A 7,528-nucleotide genomic window follows, 5' to 3' on the forward strand; every position below is an offset into this window, starting at 1 on the left:
CTGGATGAATGCCTGAAATAAAAAATAAACACAAGCTCAATATCACATTCCTGTTCTGTGTCTGGTTTTGGATGTCTATGTGGAAGTTTTGGTCTTTCAGTTTCCTGTTTTAGTCTTGTAATCTGTTTGTGGTTTCCTTGTCAACTAGTTCTAAAAACAACAACAACAACAAAAATACAAATAAATTACATGACTTAAACATGAAACATGAAACTAAAAAGAAAAAAAACATAACCAATACGCCACTTGTGTTTTTTTTAAGCTTTTACATTGGTGGTAATGTCTTGCAACAGTAGTGTATTTCACCTTACGTGAGTTTTTACTTATAGTGATTGTATTTAGGTTTCAAAATTCATTCAAATGTCTTCATGGTGAATATTATTGAAATATCAGACCTCTAAATTGACCAATCAGAATCAAGTATTTCACAGAGCTGTGTAATAATGATTTATTTATTTGTATTTTTATTTTTAAATGTCCAATGGAAAACAAAATTAAACTAAATAAGTTTTGGAACAACATGAAGGTTAATAAATAATGTTTTCCATGCCACTAAAAGCATATATTATTTTAAAGAAGATTATTGATAAATGGATCTTGCATGACTCCTCTGACTTAATCAAGATGTGACATATTTTAAAAGTCACTGATTAGATAAACCACTGACCTGAAATTAAATCAGTACCATTTAATCAGAAGAATCGGCTCCGTGTCACAGAGCTTATGTAAAACAATAAATCACTTCTCGGCAAGAAAGAATGAGTCACAAAGTGAAAGGCATGGAAAAAATTAGAGAGCAAGAAAGAGAACTGCCAGTTCACTTGTGTAGAGAACAAAGTTATCAATTAAAGTGATGTACCATGGCAGAATCGCCTAATTGAAGCCATCTACATATCGGAACAAATCTGTTTTTGGACATTTTAAAGTGGACTCTACATGGATCAAGTGGCCAAAGTGTGTGAGATTGATAGGACTGGGGTAGAAAGAAGCTTCTAAATGAGGCTTTACAGCTTGAGAAAACTGACATTTCAAATCTCATTTTATGCAATGCATTTTTCTAGATTTTACTGTTTTATAGCTTGACTTTTTTTTTCCAAAGCAATCAGTGCACGAAGGGAGCAATGAAATAAAATGCTTCATTAAATACAAATAATACTTTTTTTCCTTGCAAGCATTACATGAAAGCCTCCTGGAACTAGTTTTGTTGATAATGCAAAAATAAACAATATATCTGGCTATACTGTGTATAAAATACAATGCACTCAGTATCAACTTCTGTTTTGTTGAGCTGTTCTAGTAAATCAACATTACACTTTGCAGTCGTTCTGAATGCACAGTGTTCCAGTGAGGAGAAATAGATAACAAGGTATTGACTTACAGAATATGATCAATTTAAAAAGAAACCTGGAGTGGAAAGGAACTAGTGGGAAAACTAAGGTGTCCTTGCAACTTGAATGGGCTGCCTTCGGTGAAGAGGGGAGAACAATGAATGAGAGAGAGACTGAGAGAATGAGAATGCTCTTGTGCATCACGCATTGCATCAGCACCTCTGACCTGTGCTTCTTTTATTGCCGGCAGCTTGTTTGTGTTTCGTCCTGTGCTGTCCTTGCTCACAGAATTGACCTGAAGAGTTCAAAAGGAGCTGTAAGGCCCTGTATGCTCTCTGATAAGAATCTCTCTTGGCCTCACATTCTACCTTTTTATTTCTTTCCCTCTTCATCTCTCTCTTTATAATAGGAGCTCAGCAGCAGTCATATGCTCCTTTCATTCAGCGCTCTTCTGAGCTTGATTTCAAACTCAAAAGGGGTAAATCTGATTGCTTTTTCACCATAGATAATAATGTACACTTTCAAACATTACCCAGTGAGTGAAATTGATTGCTTTATGTACAGTTACATGAAATTGACAGTGGTTTGCTTCCTAGATATTCATATTGATATAGCTGATCTGACCCGAATCAGAAAAATTAAAGAGTCGATCAGAACTGTGGTTGAAACATGAGCCGAATTCCTCAGAAAGGCAACAGGAAGTCATAAAACATTCTGTGCCACAAGTCCCAAGCAAGATAACCAACCAAGCAACTCTTTCACAGAACAGCTTTCAACAGTAACACCACTAGAACAATTATTGAAAATTTCAATTCGGAAAAGAGATTGTCAAATTTGGGGCAAGTAATTGAGATGCAACGCCGGACATCACATGTAAACCCATGAGAGTTATACACAATATCCTTAAACACTTCCCCCACCTAGCAGAACCAGACTGAAATTCCTAAGGGGGGAGGGGGTGTTTTGAACCTCTGGTCTCCACAGAAATCTTTGTCAGATAATGACACCGAAACTGTCTTTTCTACATATATATGGACCAAAATGAACTCAAAAAGACTTATAAATGAATATCAGTCCATCGCTTCACTCCATGTTCATTTATATGTAACCCACACATTTGACTATCATGTTATAATCACTTATTGTGTATGTCTTTTAATAACTATTGGATAGCTTAAGGATACATATTCATGTCTAGTATGTATGTGTTCGAATCTGTTAGCTTGAAACAGTCCTGACCATCAGTTATTTGTCAAATGTATCATATTATTGTTATAGGAATCATGTCCAAAATTATACCCTGCAAGAGCAGAAAAATTCGGACCACATGCTTGATAAGATAACATATGATTTATGATACCCCAGAGCCAAGACAATATCTGATTGGTCAAAAAAAAAGTATGTGTATACATTATTGATGAAAATGTTCAAATACTAATGAGATCTGGCTTGTTGTACAGCCATCATTCAAAACCTTTATGCTTCCCTCTACAGAATATGATTATAGGAATAAAGAGCTTTGGGCAACCCAGTTTATGAAACTAAACCATCATTTAGTAGGATTTCACCCCAACATGAGCAACCACCTGTGGTGACCACTCAAAGTTCTGCACCCTATAAAAATCTACTGCAGCATTGAGCTGCTGCCAGTTTTCACATGCTCACATTCTCGAGTTGAACTAGTGCCAACTGATGACAACCTAAAGCTGTGCTTCCTGCTGGGCCACGCGTGTTCACGCGGAGATGTTTACTTGTTTCCATCACCAGCCACAGCAACAGAGTGAAACACCTGTCATTCCCCTCCACACTCTGGGTCACATCTGCTTTCCCTTAAGCCTGGTGAAGGCTCCAGGGAGATCTGTGGTTTTCCTGTGTGACGTGTTCCTCTCTCAAGTAACATCTTCATTTGGGAGACATTGACTGAAGCACACCACACCACACAGTTCGCTGCTGCACCCTGTCTGTAGACTTAACAGCACATCCACGTTTGAGGATGTAGATGTTTGTGGGCGTGGATTCTGTAAATACAATCTGTCAGTCAGCAAAACACTGAAGCTTAACCAGCCAACATTTAATTACACTGAATTATTTATGGCACAAAGAACCTATTAATCAAAATCCAACACTTGAAGGTTTATTCAATTTTTCAAAGTAATGGAAACTAGAAGAAACACAAAATGCATATATACGTAAGGAATGGTCTTAATTACTGTCTCTCATCCAGGGGTTAGGTTGTCCCTGTGGGTGACTTCATTCAAAGTATTAATGTATTCAGATGAAAAACTATTTGCAAGCAACATAATAATCACAAAATGCTCATTATATTTCAGTGCATGGTTCACCAATATATACATACATATATATATATATATATATATATAATGTACAACCCGAATTCCGGAAAAGTTGGGACGTTTTTTAAATTTTAATAAAATGAAAACTAAAGGAATTTCAAATCACATGAGCCAATATTTTATTCACAATAGAACATAGATAACGTAGCAAATGTTTAAACTGAGAAATTTTACACTTTTATCCACTTAATTAGCTCATTTAAAATTTAATGCCTGCTACAGGTCTCAAAAAAGTTGGCACGCGGGCAACAAATGGCTAAAAAAGCAAGCAGTTTTGAAAAGATTCAGCTGGGAGAACATCTAGTGATTAATTAAGTTAATTGATATCAGGTCTGTAACATGATTAGCTATAAAAGCTTTGTCTTAGAGAAGCAGAGTCTCTCAGAAGTAAAGATGGGCAGAGGCTCTCCAATCTGTGAAAGACTGCGTAAAAAAATTGTGGGAAACTTTAAAAACAATGTTCCTCAACGTCAAATTGCAAAGGCTTTGCAAATCTCATCATCTACAGTGCATAACATCATCAAAAGATTCAGAGAAACTGGAGAAATCTCTGTGCGTAAGGGACAAGGCCGGAGACCTTTATTGGATGCCCATGGTCTTCGGGCTCTCAGACGACACTGCATCACTCATCGGCATGATTGTGTCAATGACATTACTAAATGGGCCCAGGAATACTTTCAGAAACCACTGTCGGTAAACACAATCCGCCGTGCCATCAGCAGATGCCAACTAAAGCTCTATCATGCAAAAAGGAAGCCATATGTGAACATGGTCCAGAAGCGCCGTCGTGTCCTGTGGGCCAAGGCTCATTTAAAATGGACTATTTCAAAGTGGAATAGTGTTTTATGGTCAGACGAGTCCAAAATTGACATTCTTGTTGGAAATCACGGACGCCGTGTCCTCCGGGCTAAAGAGGAGGGAGACCTTCCAGCATGTTATCAGCGTTCAGTTCAAAAGCCAGCATCTCTGATGGTATGGGGGTGCATAAGTGCATACGGTATGGGCAGCTTGCATGTTTTGGAAGGCTCTGTGAATGCTGAAAGGTATATAAAGGTTTTAGAGCAACATATGCTTCCCTCCAAACAACATCTATTTCAGGGAAGGCCTTGTTTATTTCAGCAGGACAATGCAAAACCACATACTGCAGCTATAACAACAGCATGGCTTCGTCGTAGAAGAGTCCGGGTGCTAACTTGGCCTGTCTGCAATCCAGATCTTTCACCTATAGAGAACATTTGGCGCATCATTAAACGAAAAATACGTCAAAGACGACCACGAACTCTTCAGCAGCTGGAAATCTATATAAGGCAAGAATGGGACCAAATTCCAACAGCAAAACTCCAGCAACTCATAGCCTCAATGCCCAGACGTCTTCAAACTGTTTTGAAAAGAAAAGGAGATGGTAAACATGCCGCGTCCCAACTATTTTGAGACCTGTAGCAGAAATCAAAATTGAAATGAGCTCATTTTGTGCATAAAATTGTAAACTTTCTCAGTTTAAACATTTGCTATGTTATCTATGTTCTATTGTGAATAAAATATTGGCTCATGTGATTTGAAAGTCTTTTAGTTTTCATTTTATTAAAATTTAAAAAACGTCCCAACTTTTCCGGAATTCGGGTTGTATTTTACATCACAACATTTCTTTGCTTAAAAGTTTTCAAAATCTTTTAACTTTCTGCACTCCCATACTAATGAATATTCAGCAATACAGCAACTTAGCTGGGAACGTAAGCTGACAGTCTGTATTAGATATGATAAGATAAGATATGCATTAGATTAGATATGATAAGATATAAAGAAAACCGTGTGCACAAAAACATCTAGAAACATCTTTCTATTGAGTTGTGCAGGCTGTACAACAACAAACATGCAATGAGATCTGTATAGTCTGATTCAGGAACAAATAACTCCTTCAAGCCTTTTTTTAGGGAATAACAACAACAACTGGTTGTGCTAGTGTAGTTTCAGTCACAGACAAATCTTTTTTTGTATATCAAATACTCTCACAAGAAAAATCTTTTTAGTGATTTAAAAAAATACAGGTAGAAAAGGTGGAAAAGATAGTGACTCGATAGCTTTATAATATGTGTTATTGCATGCATGTACGTTGCAAGGACCATAGATGTTACATATCAAACACTGACGAAGAACAATAGAGGAATATGAATGCAGGGAGGTATTTGACTCCACGTGCAGCTATAGACACAGAAAGAGAAGCAGCAGAATCACTGTAGTCTGTCAGCAAAGAAAATCTGTTGCCAGGGTCGAAGGCAATTTCACCAGCCAGAACAATCTCCTGATCTCTGAGCTCCACCATCTGATTGACACACACACACACACAACATCTGTCAACCCACAGAGGCATGACCTACTCTTAATGTGTTTACTCAAATCAAGGAATGAGGAGGAGGTGGTTTAATTATTTATTTACTGTGCTTTTCCAAGTATTTCTCAGTATTGCATGCTAATAATAAAGCAGATTATCAAGGTATTTATACCAATGTATTTTATTTTTGTGCACTGCAATATATAAGGGGCACTTTAAATAGTTCTGATGGTCACTGAAAAATTTTCAAAAACAAGTTGTGAAGCAAAACAAACAAGGGCTGTCATTACCAAGGATGCACCGCTATTGATCAAGATGCTGCCAAATACAAAAAAAGGTTTTATTTATAGCTACTCCACAGAGACCAATATACACAGATTGTATTATACATGCTACATTTCAAGGAGGGCGTCACGCATTAGGATAAGAGCTGAACACTGTTCTCCACAACATTTCCATCAAATTCACAATTTAAAAGCAATAAAAATGTATTTATATGTGGGAGAAAAAAGGTCTCCAAGCTATTTTCACAAAGTGTAATGGAAAAAAATTATGAAGTATTGCGATTCTAATGGAGTGCGACATCTCATCGAGGAATCATGCTACAAAGGGAGTGAGAGCACCTATTTTCATCGTACTGATTTTTTTCCTTTCGAACTCATCAATCTGGGTTATGCAAATGATGCTTTAATTCAGTTAGGAGGAGAATAGCACTACAATCTTGTTTACGCTAATGAAGAATGTTTTCAGCACAGTATGCCATTGATGGGCCACAGTCATGCTAGTTTATTAAACAGAGATGAGTACTGTTTTTTGGCTTCCGAATGCTCTAAATTTGAAAGTGAAAATGACGTGACATTCAGCCAAGTATGGTGACCCATACTCAGAATTCGTGCTCTGCATTTAACCCATCCGAAGTGCACACACACACTGTGAACACACAGCCGGAGCAGTGGGCAGCCATTTATGCTGCTGCGCCCAGGGAGCAGTTGGGGGTTCGATGCCTTGCTCAAGGGCACCTAAGTCATGGTATTGAAGCTAGAGAGAGCACTGTACATGCACTCCCCCCACCTACAATTCCTGCCGGCTCAAGACTCGAACTCACAACCTTTCAATTGCGATTCCGACTCGCTAACTGTTAGGCCACGACTTCCTAGAGCTTTTTCCCTGACCGGGAATCGAACCCAGGCCGCGGCAGTGAGAGCGCTGAATCCTAACCACTAGACCACCAGGGAAGGGCTAAATTTAACATGCATGCAGCGCCTTGAAGAACAGTATAGGTATCCCACTAACAGGGAACATTGTCAGAACTCTGGCTAACATTCTAGGTTCTCCCAAAGTTATTAGAAAGTTTCTTCAAATATATCTGGTCTTTTATTTCTTAAAATATTAGAACAAAAATGTTATTTATACAAAAAAATTTTTTGGTTGAGGTCGGTGTAAGAGTACTTCCCTATTTCAGAGATTGTTGGGTCTGATGGCAGCTGCGTCCAACGTGATACCTCTTGGCCTGCTGT

The 7,528-nt window shown here is 38.0% G+C and overlaps 1 non-coding gene across 1 annotated transcript; it reads right to left on the reverse strand.

Moving 5' to 3' along the window:
* Window positions 1-7,174: 7,174 nt before the first annotated feature.
* Window positions 7,175-7,246, reverse strand: trnae-cuc (transfer RNA glutamic acid (anticodon CUC)). The gene has a single exon. It is a non-coding gene; the product is annotated as a tRNA-Glu (tRNA).
* Window positions 7,247-7,528: the final 282 nt, after the last annotated feature.

The sequence above is a fragment of the Carassius carassius genome, chromosome 25 (assembly GCF_963082965.1).
Source record: "Carassius carassius chromosome 25, fCarCar2.1, whole genome shotgun sequence".
Lineage (NCBI taxonomy): Eukaryota > Metazoa > Chordata > Actinopteri > Cypriniformes > Cyprinidae > Carassius > Carassius carassius.